This window comes from Mesoplodon mirus (assembly GCF_964341445.2).
Source record: "Mesoplodon mirus genome assembly, chromosome: 2".
Lineage (NCBI taxonomy): Eukaryota > Metazoa > Chordata > Mammalia > Artiodactyla > Ziphiidae > Mesoplodon > Mesoplodon mirus.
In genome coordinates, this window is record NC_138977.1 from 121240849 (window position 1) to 121255878 (window position 15030).

Below are 15030 nucleotides of genomic sequence, written 5' to 3' on the forward strand. Positions count from 1 at the left end.
AGGGATCCGGAGGCCTGGAGTCCCTCGCGGCTCCCTGATTGGCTGGTCTTATGACTTTGGGAAGTCACCTCGTCCTTCTGGGTCTCCGTTCACTCCCTTGTAAACTGGAGGTGTTGGGTTAGAGCTGTGGTCCTCACCTGGAAGGTGGTGATGGAGGGATGGGCAATCGGCCTCACAGAGGAGGATGGGGGAGGTATGTGCACATGAGCACTCCCACTCTGTGCCGCCTTGACCCCTCCCTGCAGCCCCTACCCACAGGTTCTAACTCGCCCACCCCAGGTGGGTGTGGGCTCTGCTGGAAGTGTGCTGCTTGGATGAGGATGAGGACGCTGGGGCCCCAGGGAGCCTGTCACCTCACCCTGCTGCCCTAAAACCCGTGCTGACTTTTTAAGCTCCCGACCATTTCCTGTGTGATCATTATCCTCCCCAAGGCAAGTACCGCAGAATTGATCTTCCTGTCTCCAAAGAGGAAATCAATAAAAAAGTGGCATTTTCCAGGAAACAGCTGAAAGAATTTATTATGCAGAATACGGTGCATAATAAATCTGCAAGAATGCTGAGGTACAAACCACTAATCCCCAAATTTCAGAACGTCACCAAGTTATAATTGAAACAATTAAATTGGCTGTTAGCCCTGACACTAGACTGAAATCCCCCCCGAAGGAGTGACATCTCATGAGCCTTCTTGGAGTTGGGGGGAAATTTTCAACCCTGGCCTCCTCTCCAGCTTTGGTTCCAGCTCTCAGGCGCTCGGCAGTGTGTGGTCCCCCTCCCGGCCTCTCCGCCCTCCTCCCTCCCCACCCAGCCCCCCTCTACGCCTGTCCTTCCTGCCCTCACCCGCTCCCGAGGCAGTGGGCACCTGGCCAGGTCCCACGGGCCCTGACCGTCTGGTCCCAGTCCTTTCTCTCAACGCTTCCCGTCAGGATTTCCAGCTTTGCCACTTTCCTCAGACCTCCCCATGCCTTGTCTTACTCCACAGAAAAAGCGGGGCCCGTCGGGAAGCGATGTCCTCCCGTCCCCCCTGCTCCCCGTGCACAGCCAGGCCCCCCTCTCTCCGGCCTCAAGGCCTGCGCCCTGGACCCCTCTCTCAGCTGCCGCATCCCCTTCAACTCGTGAGCACCTGGCCTGGGGAGCACTTACAGGAAAGAATGATGTGTTAACAGCAGAAGAGCTGTGCCTGGCAGTCAGGAGACCCACGACCCCAGGGCGGGGCAGCCTTCCTGGGCCCCTTCCAGTCGCCTCGGCCCCGTGGAGCCTACCTGGAGAGGATGCCCTCTGCCTCCTCCATCCTGTCCCTCCCCTGGCTGTGGCCCTCCGCCCTCAGGTCCTGCAGCTCCTGGCTCTGGGCCTGGGGCCAGGGTGCTGGCTCCAGAGCACCACCTGGTCTCCCTCCTGGGCTGGAGGAGGATGCACGGCTCTGGGCCCTGAGGGCGGAGGGAGGGGATGGAGGTAGATGGCTCATCGTGGTGCAGCCCCCAGATGAAACACACATAAGGCAAACCAAGCTTTCTTTCCTTAATATTCATAGCATAATTCTGTTCCACGAGACTGTCTTTTTCTCTCTTTTCTCAGACTTTTCTCACTCTCCTTCCTTGGCATGAGGGAGGGACGCCTGTGTCTCCAGGGCACAGCGGAGGGGAAGAAAACTCCCCCTTACAGAGGAATGCTGTCAGTGCCGAGGGAAAGCAGTCCTCCTCTGACCTCGTTCCTGCTGCCCTCGGCCTGCCCTCTCGGCTCCCTTCACCCATCATTCCCACCTGGAGACCCTGGAGACTCCCCACATCACACATGCGTCCTTGATGCCTTGCTCACCCCAGCTGCTCGCTGGCCCACAACACCGTCCTCTGAAACTGTCCGCCCCCCCACCCCCGTCCCTCCGGTTGTTACACCCAATGCAGAGCTTTAAATTCCTTTTTATTGGACTCTTCCGGCTCCTGGGGCCGAAGCTATCCTTGCTTTCCTCTCATCTATAGGCTGTCCCTTCCGGAATTCTCTGCCTCTTAGATGTGAGCATTTCTTGTCTGCTCTCTTGACTCTAACTGCCTTCTGCTCCCTTACAGTTTTCAAAGCTCAGTGCATGACTCGGAACCTCCCCATGCAACTCCAGGCCCTCAAAGCTCAGTACCTATTACATCTCTTACCAAATGTCCCCCAGGCATTTCGAACTCAATCTGCCCCAAATTGAACTTGTTGCCCTCTTCTCTAAATATCCTCCTACTATTTTTTCTCTTTTAACGAATGCCACCATCGTTCACGTCATCACCCACACTCGACTCCATTTCTACTCTGCCACCTCCTCTTCACGCCCCGCCCCCCGCCCCGCCTCCCAGCACACACCTTCTCTGAGGCCTCATCACTCTCCTCCAGGACACGCTCTGGGGTGCTGCCAGGATGAGCTTCCTGAAGCCACTCCTGGGATTTAGACCCTTCCATGGCTCTCTATTGACTCCTGTCCACTGAAACCCAAACCTCTCGTCGGGGCTAAGAGGCTCCTCTCATCTGAAGAAGACGAGAAGCCAGGAGACCCAATGGTACCCAAGCTTGACAGTGCCCTCTGATGCACCCTGCTTGAGGCAACATCCAGTGTAAAGAGTTTGGGTTTGCTTTTTACTTATTTATTTATTTTTAAATTAAAAAAAATTTTATTGGAGTATAGTTGATTTACAATGTCGTGTTAGTTTCTGCTGTACAGCAAAGTGAATCCATTGTACATATACATATAGAAACTCTTTTTTAGGTTCTTTTCCTACATAGGGCATTACAGAGTATTGAGTAGAGTTCCCTGTGCTGTACTGTAGGTTCTTATTAGTTAACTATTTTAAATATAGTAGTGTGTCTATGTCAATCCCAATCTCCCAATTTATCCCTCCCCCTGCTTACCCCCTGGTAACCATAAGTTTGTTTCCTACATCCGTAACTCTACTTCTGTTTTGTAAATAAGTTCATTTGTACCCTTTTTTTAGATTCCACATGTAAGCAATATCATATGATATTTATCTTTTCTCTGTCTGACTTACTTCACTCAGTATGACAATCTCTGGGTCCATCCATGTTGCTGCAAATGGCATTATTTCATTCTTTTTTATGGTTAACAATTCCATTGTATATATGTACCACATCTTTATCCATTCCTCTGTTGATGGACATTTAGGCTGCTGCATGTCCAGGATATTATAAACAGTGCTGCAATGAACATAGGGATGCATGTATCTTTTCAAATTATGGTTTCCTCCAGATATATGCCCAGGAGTGGGATTGCTGTGTCACATGGTAGATCTACTTTTAGTTTTTTAAGGAACCTCCATGCTGTTCTCCATAGTGGCTGTATCAGTTTACATTTCCACCAGCAGTGTAGGAGGGTTCCCTTTACAGCACACCCTCTCCAGCATGTATTGTTTGTAGACTTTTGGATGATGGTGGGTTTGCTTTTTAAATAAAGGAGACAAGTAGAGATACAGAGGATCCACAATGACCAGAGGATGGACTTGGGCCTCCTGGGAATAATGTGAGCAGCGGACCGTGGTAAGCAGGGCAGCCTCTCGGCGTATTTAGGTGTCTGCCCCCAAAGCTTCTGCACTGACAGCTTCCTGTGGTGTCCCTATTCTTTTCCCATTAGGGCCACTCTTTTGAATGCAGATGTTTTTTGTTTTTATGTTTTTGGTTTTGGGTTTTTTTCTGAAATACCCTCTTGTAACTGTGATATAGCCCTCCCATAGTATATGTTTAATAAATACATTACATAGTCTTTGAAAGGATGGATGGATGTGTCTCCTGGACCAGCAATGTGATAGTAACCCAGTGGTACCCAACAATAAATTAGCCTGGATGAATTCACCCTAGAACTCCATGATCAAGTGGTGGGACAAAAGTCACAGACTTTTCTGGGGGGAGGGGGAGTGGGTTCAGGGAAAGAGATGAAGATCCGTAACAGGGCGTGATTCCAGGGGCCAGGCTGGGACAGGCCCAGCGAGGTCCCATAGCGAAGGGCCTCTGGAGGCACAAGGTCGCCAGAGTCTGGCAAATAGTGGAATGTGGTGGAGTTGATGCAGAAAGATAACAAGTGGGCGTGAGGCCCCCGGTCTCATCTCAGCCTGGGCCTTGCCAGGTGCCAGGGATGGGCCCCTGAGGCCCCCTCTCCCTGCTGCAACTGCACTGGGCTTGGTAGTTTCTGGACCCCACCAGGTTCTTTGATTTTAGTGCTCTCGGTGTCAGGAGTGCTCTCCTCCCTTTGTTTTAAGCTGTAGGTTTCATCACTATCCAGGTATGGTGAGGCCAACAGATCAGGAGACGACTGCCATTGAAAAGAGTCTGCTATTGCTGCGGACTGAAGGTTCGTATCTCTCCTTCAATTCCTATGTTGAAAAACCTAATGCCCAGTTCGATGGTATTAGGAGGTGGGGCCACTGGGAGGTGATCAGGTCATGAGGGTGGAGCCCTCGTGAATGGGATTAGTGCCCTGAAAAAAGAGACCCCAGAGAGCTCCCTCACCCCTTCTCCATCTGAGGACACAGTGAGAAGAACCAGGAAGCGGGTTTCACTGGACACTGTGTCTATTGGCACCTTGATCTTGGACTTCCAACCCCCAGAACTGTGAGAAATAAATGTCTCTTGTTTATGAGCCACCCAGTCTGTGGTTTGTTGTTATAGCAGCCTTGAGACAGATATAGTCAGACAGTTGTACTCACAGATCCCAAGAGAAGGGGCCACAGCATGTCATGGGTGGGTGGGGGGCATGTGGGGGAAGCACGAGGGTCGGTCAGGAGGCAGATGTGGTGGGGGAAACATTGGCAGGAGACTTTACTGTGGTTTCTGGGGGAAGGAACCAGTGAGGCAGGGTCAGCAGCCTCAGGACTGGCTGGTTTGGATCATTTCAGGCTCTGGGGCATAGGAGCTGCCCCTGATTGTCTGGTAACCAGCCCTGGTGCTTAGGGCAGGAGGACAGTGGCCTGGAGAGTGAGAACCACAGAGGAGGTGGTGGGTTGTGGGCTGTGGGTGGTTGGTTTGCATTTGAAAGTTGCCCTCCAGGAGAGCTGTCCACTCTGCAGGAAATGGACAGCCCAGGGGGCAGTGCCTCCAGGGTCAGCAAGGCCAGATGTCAACACATCAGAAAATGGAAAATAAAAAACATGATTAACACAGCTTTGCTCCTCTTAGCTCCACCCTTCTCCTCTTTCCAGGCTCAGCCTAAAAGTCACATCCTTGGAGAAGGCAATGGTCGGGGAAGGCTTTTCCCTTTATTTCTTTCAGAGAACCCAGCACAAGTTAAGATTATTGCCTAGCTTAGGTTCCCTGGAAACAGAACGAGGCCAAGATTTAGTGGCAACGTTGTATTCGGGAGGTACAAGTTCGAGGCAGCGAGAGAGAGAAAGGAAGAGAGGTGGGGGGCAGGCGTCACGTGCCCGGTGATGCACTGCTCTCTGGGGCAGCTTCTGGGAACTTCAAGGGACACAGCCGGCCACTCAGCAGGAGCCCCTGCTCCGCCCCCAGCACAGCGCTCCTGCCAGACAGGCTGCCCAGAGACAAGGGAGCTTGGGGTCTCTGCCCTGCTCTCTCTCCACTGGTCCCTGGGCTGCATGGTCCGGCCACTTGAAGCTGGACTTTCAGACCAGTGTGGTGGCCTTTAACTCAAGTCTGGAAGTGGCAGGAGAAGACATCAACTCCGAGCCCAAAGAGAGAGCCGGCATTCCCAGGGCAGTTCACCGTGGGTCTGTCCCTGGAAGGTCCAGTGGGTGTTGGAACCGAGAGGTCTGGAGATACACCTGACCCAGGTCCCCCACTGGACTGGAGGCATCTTCCAGAAAGAGACTGGGTCTGCCTGATTTTTACCTTGTTGCCAGGCCCAGTGTAGTACCTAGAGGAAAGTAGGTTCTGAACCCAGGCTTGCAATTCCAAGTTCAACTTCCCAGAGTGAGCTGCTCAGGCCATGTGCTCCCCAAGTGATTTGATTCACTGTTGTCTCCACAATATATTCACAGCTAGGCTGTGAGGACCCCAAGGATGCACAGCATTTTCTTTTTTCCTAGTTACTAGCTCAGAGCCTCGTATGTAGTAGGTGCTCAGCGAACATTTGCTGTCATTCACAGGCAGCTGAATGAGCAGATGCAGCCTGCCGAGGGGAATGGCTAGACCTTCCGGATTATTTTATGGGTGGGCCCACTTGACTTGCAAGATACTTTCCTGTGTGGCTTGTTCAGATACAGTGAAACCAAGATGCATTTGTTCATTACTCACTTGTGATAGCAAAGACTTTCTTTTCTGGCAATATACTGGATTAGACAACCTGAAGACTTTCCTGCTTATAGAAGGTCCTGGAAACAATGATCAAAATATTACAACTGTAACCGAGCTGAACTCTATGGGTCCTTCCCAGGACACAGCCCCCCATACCCTCCACTTGCCTCTTGCTTGTAGAAAACCTTAGTCTCCCAGGCCTCCCCTAAGTCACAAAAGCCTGGCTCAAGAATTAATGGTCAAAAGAATGTGAACACATAGTAACAACAAAAAAACAGCAGTAGGGCCAGGAGAAATGATAACAATTTAAACTATAGATCAACCATATAGCAGTCACAGAATCTTTACTTCCTCCCTGAAGAACATAGATAACAGTGTCTGGTGCACATTCCTGAGTTGTTTTACAGGGTTTTTTTTAAAACCTCCACCAGATCGAAGAAGTTAACTGCATGATGACCACGAGCACATAGCCAGCAGACCAGCTGGAGCCTGAGGATTGATGATGTGAACCCCTGTAACACCACCCTGCTACCTCTCCATCAGCCAATCAGAGAACTGTGCATGAGCTGATCACATACCCTGCGACGCTCCCCCTCCCTCACATGGCCTTTAAAAATGCTTCCCTGAAGTCCATCATGGAGTTCCAGATTTTTGAGCACTAGCTGCCAATACTCTTTTTTTGGCAACCGTAATCAACGCTGCATTTTCCTTCACCACAACCCAGTGTCAGTAGACTGGTTTTACTTCATGCAGGCGAGTGGACCCAAGTTTGGTTCAGTAACACAACTGTTTATTGAAATGCATAATCAAGCTTTCAAGCAACTAGGAAAACTCCCCAGAGGCAAAACCAAATGGCTACAGTTGACCCTCATTATTCGTGTATTCCATACTTGCTAACTTACTTATTTGCAGCATTTATTTGTAACTCCCAAATCAATACTTGGGGAGCCCCCATGGTCATGTGCAGATGTGTGCAGATTAGCAAAAAAAAATGTGAGTCACCCTGTGTGCACGTCCAGCTGAGGCTGATCAGGGTGATGCTCTAGTCTAGGCTCTCACACTATAGACAGGTGTCCTTTCTACAGTCTGCTTAGTGCTACATTTTCACATTTAAGTGCTCTGTGTTGTTGCTTTCATTGTTTAAAATGGCCCCCAACTGTCATGCTGAAGTGCAGTCTGGTGTTCCTAAGTGTGACAGAGCTGTGACATGCCTTATGGAGAAAATACATGTGTTAGGTAAGCCTCATTCAGGCATGAGTTATACAACTGTGGACTGTGAATTCAACTTTAGTGAATACACAAAAATATTTAGTAAACTATCCTTAAACACACACACACACACAGACAACAAAATTATGTGTTGATCAGTTGATGAAAATGTTGTGACCAGAGGCTCGCAGGAACCTAATTGTATTTTCCCTGGGAGCAATGATTCAGTATTCAGTAATGCAGTGATTCTCGACTTTGCAGAACGTGACTACCACAAATAACAAGAATTAACTCTACCTAATAGGACTTTCAAGAGAGAAGAGGGAAAGATTGATGTTTGAAGAAAAGTGGCTGAGAATTTTCCAGAATTGATTTAAGACACACATCTTCAGATTCATGACATACAGTATGTCCCATGCAAGATCGGGAGAAGTAAATTCACGTGTTGACTCGTCATACAGAACCTACAGAATACCCAATATAAAGCTCTAAAAAACAAGAGAAAAAAGACACCTAGTATAAAAAGTAAGTACTATTAGATTGACAGTACAATTCTCGATAACAACAGCAGAAGATAGAATACATTGGAATTTCATTTCAAAGTACTAAAAGAAAATAACTGATATCCTAGAAATCTATGTCAATATAAACATTATTTAAGAATCAGGGTAAACAAAGATATTTCCAGACAAACAAGGACTAAAATGATTTTCTGTTAACAGAAACTCGCTGAAAGAATGACTAAATATATGTTTCAGGAGCAAGGAAACTGAACCCACAGGGAAAGAGCAAGTTGCCACAAAGGATGTGGAAGAAGGAAATTTATCAGCAAAGAAGTAAATCTACAGAAATACTCCACGTGAAACAAACACAGAGAGAGCATGAGCAATATTCTCAACATTTGTTCATTCAATAAATATTTATGGAGCGTGTAAACTGTGCCAGCAACTCTTTTAAGTGTTGGTAAGATAATGGTGAATAAAACAGACCAAAAATGCCTGTCCTCATGAAGATTATAAATAAATAGATAAAATATTCAGTATGCTCCAGGATGATACATGCAATGGAGAAAAATTAAGCAGGGACAGGGGAGAGGGGAGGAGTGTTGGAAAGGAGGACAGGGATAAACAAGGCTCCATCCTCACGTTGGAATCCAGTCAACTAAAAGGTCACGTGCAGAGCTGTAAGAAGCTACCTGAAAGCTGAGTGTAAGAAACTTTGCTCCTATCTCTGCCTTCACCATCTTAGAGGCAAGACTGCCATTTTTTTTCCTCATCCAAAGTGACTTAAAAAAAGAAAAGGTCACTTCCAGCAGCCACCTTGACCTCCTGGCAAAGGGGTAATCTGTGACGATTAGTTCAAGTGGCAAAGTCGCAGGAAGTAAAGGCAGTCACCCTCGGGCAGTTTGGGAGTGGAGGTTGTCTGCAGCCAATTGCTTCTTCCCAGCTTTAGGGAAAATGCAACAACCTAACTGGGCAGAACCCCACGGGACTGAGAGGGTCCTGGTAAGTTGGAGCATTATTAGAATTCAGCATTTGGAAGCATTTGGGAAGAAGGGTATTTTTTTTTTAACATCTTTACTGGAGTTTAATTACTTTACAACGGTGTGTTAGTTTCTGCTGTATAACAAAGTGAATCCGCTATATGTATACATATATCTCCATATACCCTCCCTCTTGCGTCTCCCTCCCTCCCACCCTCCCTCTCCCACCCCTCTAGGTGGTCACAAAGCACCGAGCTGATCTCCCTGTGCTATGCAGCTGCTTCCCACTAGCTATCTATTTTACATTTGGTAGTGTATATATGTCCATGCCTCTCTCTCACTTCGTCCCAGCTTCCCCTGTCCCTTCCCTGTGTCCTCAAGTCATTCTCTACGTCTGCATCTTTATTCTTGTCCTGACCCTATGTTCTTCAGAACCTTTTTTTTTTTTTAGATTCCATATATATGTGTCAGCATACGGTATTTGTTTTTCTCTTTCTGACTTACTTCACTCTATGACAGTCCCTAGGTCCATCCACCTCACTACAAATAACTCAGTCTCGTTTCTTTTTATGGCTGAGTAATATTCCATAGTACATATGTGCCACATCTTCTTTATCCATTCATCTGTCAATGGACACTTAGGTTGCGTCCCTGGCTTGGCTATTGTAAATAGAGCTGCAATGAACATTGTGGTACATGACTCTTTTTGAATTATGTTTTTCTCAGGGTATATGCCCAGTAGTGGGATTGCTGGGTCGTATGGTAGTCTTATTTTTAGTTTTTTAAGGAACCTCCATACTGTTCTCCACAGTGGCTGTATCAATGGACAGATCATCCAAAATGAAAATAAATAAGGAAACACAAGCTTTAAGTGACACATTAAACAAGATGGACTTAATTGATCTTTATAGGACGTTCCATCCAAAAACAACAGAATACACTTTCTTCTCAAGTGCTCATGGAACATCCTCCAGGATAGATCATATCTTGGGTCACAAATTAAGCCTTGGTAAATTTAAGAAAATTGAAATCGTATCAAGTATCTTTTCTGACCACAATGCTATGAGACTAGATATCAATTACAGGAAAAAATCTGTAAAAAATACAAACACATGGAGGTTAAACAGTACACTACTAAATAACCAAGAGATCACTGAAGAAATCAAAGAGGGAATAAAAAAATACCTAGAAACAAATAACAATGAAAACATGACGGCAGGCAGATTCTTAACCACTGCGCCACCAGGGAAGTCCCTGTTTAGAGAGCTTTTAAATGAATGTCGAGATCTTAAATAAAAGTAGCTTTCATTAAACAATTTCCAGGATTTTACTCAAATATACAGATATTTGAAGAAGCAAGCCAAGCACATATGCATAAGAATGGTCCTTGCAGCATTGTTTCTCAGAGCAAGATCTGGAACCCACCCAAATGTCCATTAATAGGCAACAGTTATACACATTACGGTAGAACCACACAATGGACTAATAATAATTCAACTGTTAAGAAGAATGAACCAGATCTATTTGCACTGACGTGAAATAGGGTCTGGAGATGCTATCTCATGAGAAAAGCAGCATGTATGGCTGGAATTCATTTTGGGTAAAACAAAAGTGGGTAGACATAGGTGTTTGTGTTTTTATGTGCATAGAGTACTGAGAAAGGAATGCAAGAAACTGTAAAATGGAGTTCCTTCAGAGAGTGGGAAGAAAGGTTTGGATAAGAGAGGCATCTTTTACCTAGTTTACATCCGACAATCCTATAAATGATTTGAATTTTACTATGATCGTGTATTTCTTTCATAAAACCAAATAAGGCGAATAAACTAAAATAAGGAAGTAAAGGCTTACCCATATAGACGCTCAGCTGCTGTGGGAACGGTGGCCTCATTTTCAGGTCTCAGGCCCTGCAGCAGTCGCCCCTGGAGTGCCCACCGGCCCACCCTGGAGTTTTGTTGCAGGCCTGTGTGCTTCTGCTTTCTACCCCAGACCCTGACTGATGCCCTGAGTTTGAAGTCCGGGGGATTCAAAGCCCCCAGGAGCCACGTTGATGGAGAAGTGGGTGGGTGTAGCCTCAGCTTCCCAGAGAGACCTCCCCATGTGTCTCCCTTCCCAAACTCCTGCTCTGGGTCAACACCCAAAGAAACAACCTGCCCAGGAACCTGGCTCAGGGTCTGCCTTGCAGGGAACCCGGTCAGAACCGCATGCTCTTGGAGGTCCCCGTCCCTAAGGCTCTGGCACGGCCATGTGGAGAGTGTGAGCTGTCCTGACAGCAGCGGTGACATTCAGTGATGAGGACTCGGCGTCGGTGTCACAGCAGGCCCTCCTCCACCAGGGGCTCTCTGGGACTGCCCCCATTTCATCATCCCTACGACCTGCAAGGCGGATGCTATTCTGATCCCCATTTTACACTTGAGAAAACTGGGGTGGCTGCAGTCACCGAGTCCAAGTCTCAGAGAGCTGGGGTGGACAGGTGAGCAGTGTCCCAGCTTTATATGGGTCACCTTGTGCTCCTTGGGCTCTTGCTTACAGAGTAAAGGGCTTATAGGCCATGTCCTGCGGGGCTCCCGGTCAGTGGAAATAAGAAGCTGATTGGCAAACCTAAACTGGGCAAAACCAGTTTAAGATGCTAGAGACAAGCAGTTTGAGAACAGGGGGCAGAGATCTAGAAAGCATTTCTTCCCAGGAAGCAGGAAGGTGACCTGTGGAGGAATGCCTTCAGCAGGGGTCCAAGGGACCACCCCTTTACGCCGTGTCCACGTTCTTAGGCATGGACCTGGGTGTGGCCTGCAAAAGGTGGTGAGGGGCAGGGGAGAATGGCGTGGGAACAGTCGATCAGCCTGACCGTGAGAGACAGCTGTGACTCTGGGTTTCAGGCTCTCAGGGAAGAGCTGGAGACTGAGAACAAAGCCCAGTTTGAAGAGGGGTCCACTGCTCCACCAAAGCTCTTGTGGCCTTGAACTCCCTCCATAAACACCTGTCAGACAAAGAAGAATATTCTGCAAGCAAAACCATTGTGTTTGCTATGCAAATGTGGCTTCAAGATGAATCCCCAGCTGTGCCTTCCAGCACGGATGCCACCCCAAATCCCCCTTCCTCATAGATAATTTGGAGCTTCCTTTGGAGATGGCGGGGGGTGCTCAGCAAACTGGTCTTGGTCTGTGTAGAAATTCTAGCAAGGCTCTCTGGGGCTGGGCTCTCCGCAAGCATCACACGAGCCATGTCTCCGAAGACGGCCTTCTGAGTTAAGATGACAGCTGCTGCTAGATGCAAGTTCCTTGCCCCGAACCACAGGGTGTCCTTCTGAAATCTCATGGATGAGGGGGTCCAAGAAGGGTACCAAGCAGGAAGGCAGTTTAGAAGAAGAAGGGGAAACCGTTTTATTAGCAGAAAACTCCAGGAACAGATTATTTGTTCTTTTACACTGACCAAAGCTCCAAGTGTTCTTTGAATAATATTAATTCAAAGGGATGTTTTAAGTGGATAGACCAGCAAACATCTGAACCTAGGATTGACTGAAATTCTCTCAGGGGAAATAATCCTGGATGTGGGTCCTGCCTCTAAGGTCTCCAGAGAAGGGAAGCACAGCTGGTCTAGCAACGTGCTGGTGCATTAAGATTTCTGGCGCTCCCCAAAGCTCAGATAAGCCCTGACAGGTGCCTAAGTTTCCAACCTGGAGCTTCCTCCAGCTTCCTCCAGAGGCTGGTCCTCCTTTAGTGTGCAAATAATGGGAGGGGCTGGGGCACTGTGGCTGTTAGCAACCCTTTATTCCTGCTGGGAATGAGGGCTTTGAGAAAAGGTTTTGAAATAGAGAGAGGAGGGCTGTTATGGGTTGAATTGTGTCCCCCCAAATTCACATGGTGAAGTCCCCCCAGCACCTCAGAATGTGACCTTAATCAGAGGTAGGGCTGTTGCGGATGTCATTCATTAAGACGAGGCTGGGCCCCTAATCCAGTATGACTGGTGCCTTTATAAAAAGGGGAAATTTGGACACAGGCATGCACACAGGGAAAACACCACATGATGATGAAAGCAGAGATCAGGGTGATGCTTCCACAGCCAAGGAGCACAAAAGATGGCCAGCAAACCCCCAGAAACTAGGGGAGAGCCCTGAGGTAGACTTCCCTCTCAGCCCTGGGGAGAAGCCAACCCTGCCGACACCTTGGTCTCCGACTTCCGTGCCCCAACCTGTGAGAGAGTCAATTTCTGTTGTCACCCAGTCTGGGGTTCTCTGTTACCAACACCTTGTGCTACCAAGTCCAAGCTTGCAGTGCTTGCCACTCGACAGGCCAATAAATCAGGAGATGAATCCTTGGGGCAGGGAATAGTGACTTTATTCAAAAAGACAGCAGTCGGAGAAGATGGTGGACTAGTGTCCCAAAGAATCATCTTACCTGAGAAATAATTTAGGATTCTTTTATACTAAAAGCAGGGGAAGTATGGTTGGGTTCGTTGGTGCGGTATTCTTGGTGCAGGAATCTTCCGCCACGTGGGTCAGGTCACCATGTTCCTGTAAACCTCCAACAAGGCAAATGTTATTCTCTGTTCTGCAGCTTTATATCTATATGAATGGAAAGTGTTACACCTTTAAAGGTCAGGGCCTTGAGAATGGGCTACCCTGTATATTTCAGGCTACAGGCAACATCCTTAACTTATAGCAAAAGCAATAGAATACAAAGTATAAGAATACAAAGTAAAAGAAATGTCCAATGTGGAGTCAGGTTTGTTCTTCCCTGTTACCCTAGCTGACTAATAATACAAGGGATATGGACCCCAGGGGTGGGGGGATGGGGCACATGGGAGGACAAAGGCCACACCTGGGGAGCTGGGGCCACAGGGCAGACTGCTCCGGGCTGGTGACCGATGAAAGCACGTAGTCCTGGGGGACAGTCAGGGGCCAGGCCAGGGAGTGGGGAGAAAGTTTGCCTCCCCTACCTTCAATTCTGAGCTGGACATTCACCCATCGGCACGTGTTCAAGATGGAAAGGAAAGCTAAGGTCCTCCCATCTCCCTCAGGCCATTTGCTCAGGCCGAGAAGCAGGAAGTTCAGATGACTCATTGCTGTCTGAGGCCAAATGGCGACAAACACTATGGGTGACAACCAGCCCTGGGAAGAAATAAGACTCCTGTCACGTCCAGCCCACTTTCAGCAAAACTCAGTATTCTGTCTGCTTCTAACCTGCAGTCTTTTAGGATTTGCTGATGAATTTTGGTCCTCATGCCATGTGGACCAACCTCATGCCATGTGGACCAACCCAATGGTGACTCACCATTTTTCCAAAGAGTCTCCCTGAAAGAGGTTTCATTACCTAGAATTGTAGTTTCACACTGGAGTCCATAGGAAAATCCCAGAGCGCTGAATGTGACTCTGCAAGACAGACATCCATGATGGGCAGAAATGGCTCTGGTCTGGTCTGGGGTCACGGAGCTCTGGGCAGCCTTCTCGGACACCAGACTTTGATGGAAGTTCCCTCTGAGTGGTAGGCTGAGGGCAGGGACATGGTACCGCCAGTGCTGAAGCCCAGCGACCTTGGCCTCCCCCATTCCTCCTCCCCGGCCTGTGGCTTGACCTTGTACGGAGTGTGGAGAGCCAATGGCCCCAGGTGGGCCATCCAACCAACCTTTCAGCCTCTTCCAGAGCACGGCCGAGACCTGCTCCACCTCAGCTGGGCCCCAACCAAGCTGCCTGCTGCCCCGCCCCCTCTCCCCACAACATACACACTCAGGCTTTCCTCCTTCCCTTTCTTTCCTTACTCAGTTATTAGTACAAACATCCTCCAGCCTCAAAAACCTCAGCATGGTCTGTAACCCTTGCCTCCCCCGAACCTGCCAACTGCAGGCCGTGGCAATGCCAGGATGCCTCTCCCATGTCTTCATTTCTTTCCATTCCATTTGGCTTTTCCAGAGTTCAGCTTTTCACCATGTCTCCCTTAGATAATGCAGAAGCCTCCAGACTGCCTAACTGCCTGCTCCCTCCTTCCCCGACCCTGATCTATTGGCCCTGGACTCTAAGTCTCCTTCAGAAAGTGCACCTGCCCTGCCCAGATCCCCTCAATGGCTCCTAAGATCTGTCTGTGAGATGCTGTCCATCTGGGATGAGGATCAGCATG